We start from the raw sequence: 1,045 nt of genomic DNA, 5'->3' as shown, positions 1-1,045 counted from the left end.
TATCATCTTTCATGACACTGAAATTTTGACTCTCAGTCTGGGCTTGTGGGATGTTTCCTTGAGATTAGATCCTGATGGTGTCCATGAGGATGATCACCGAAGTGGTACTGTGTGCATCCCTTTGCACCCCACCAGGAGGTACAGAGCATCCTTTTGCCCCAATATTGGTGCTGCTGAGCCTGGTCACCTGGTTAAGGTGATGCTGACTAGATCTTTTCACTGTCACAGTGCCTTTCTTATGTCTAGTAAATTACCTGTAGGTGATACTTGGAGACTGTGTGCATCCAATTTTTCTTTTTATTTTTTTGTTTTGAGTCGGAGTCTCACTCTGTCTCCTACGCTGGAGTGCAGTGGCCGCTGCCAACCACCACAGCCTCGACCTGCTGGGCTCCGGCGATCCTTCTGCCTCAGTCTTCTAGGTAGCTGGAAATACAGGTGCACGCTACTATGCCTGGCTAATTTTTGATTTATTGTAGAGACGAAGACTCACCAAGTTGCCTGGGCGGGTCTCGAACCCGCGGGCTCAGGCAGTCCTCTTGCCTCGGCCTCCCAACGTGCTGGGATTACAGGCTGAGCCACCAAGCCCGGCTGCATCCAGTTTTTAAAAAGTCTGGGCTGGGTGTGGTGTCTCATGCCTATAATGCCAGCACTTTAGGAGGCTGAGGTGGAAGGATTGTTGAGCCCAGGAGTTTGAGACCAGCCTGGGCAACATAGAAAGACCCTGTTTCTACAAAAAAGAAAAAGAATCAGCCAGGTGTGGTGGTATATACCTGTAGTCTACTTAGGAGGCTGAGTCTGGGGAACGCTTGAGCCTTGGAGTTTGAGGCTACAGTGAGCCAGGAGCATGCCACTGCACTCTAGTCTGGGTGACAGTGAGAGCCTGCCTCAAGAAAAAAAATTCTGGGCCGGGCTCAGTGGCTCAGCTTGTAATCCCAGCACTTTGGGAGGTCGAGGTGAGTGGATTGCCTGAGCCCATGGGTTTGAGACCCACCTGGGCAACTTGGCAAGACCTCGTCTCTACAATAAATCAAAACTTAGCCGGGTG

The sequence above is a fragment of the Carlito syrichta genome, unplaced genomic scaffold, assembly GCF_000164805.1.
Source record: "Carlito syrichta isolate Samal-C Ts95f unplaced genomic scaffold, Tarsius_syrichta-2.0.1 Scaffold67556, whole genome shotgun sequence".
NCBI classification, from domain to species: domain Eukaryota; kingdom Metazoa; phylum Chordata; class Mammalia; order Primates; family Tarsiidae; genus Carlito; species Carlito syrichta.
The sequence above is the reverse complement of the archived record's forward strand: the minus strand, read 5'-3'. Positions refer to the sequence as shown.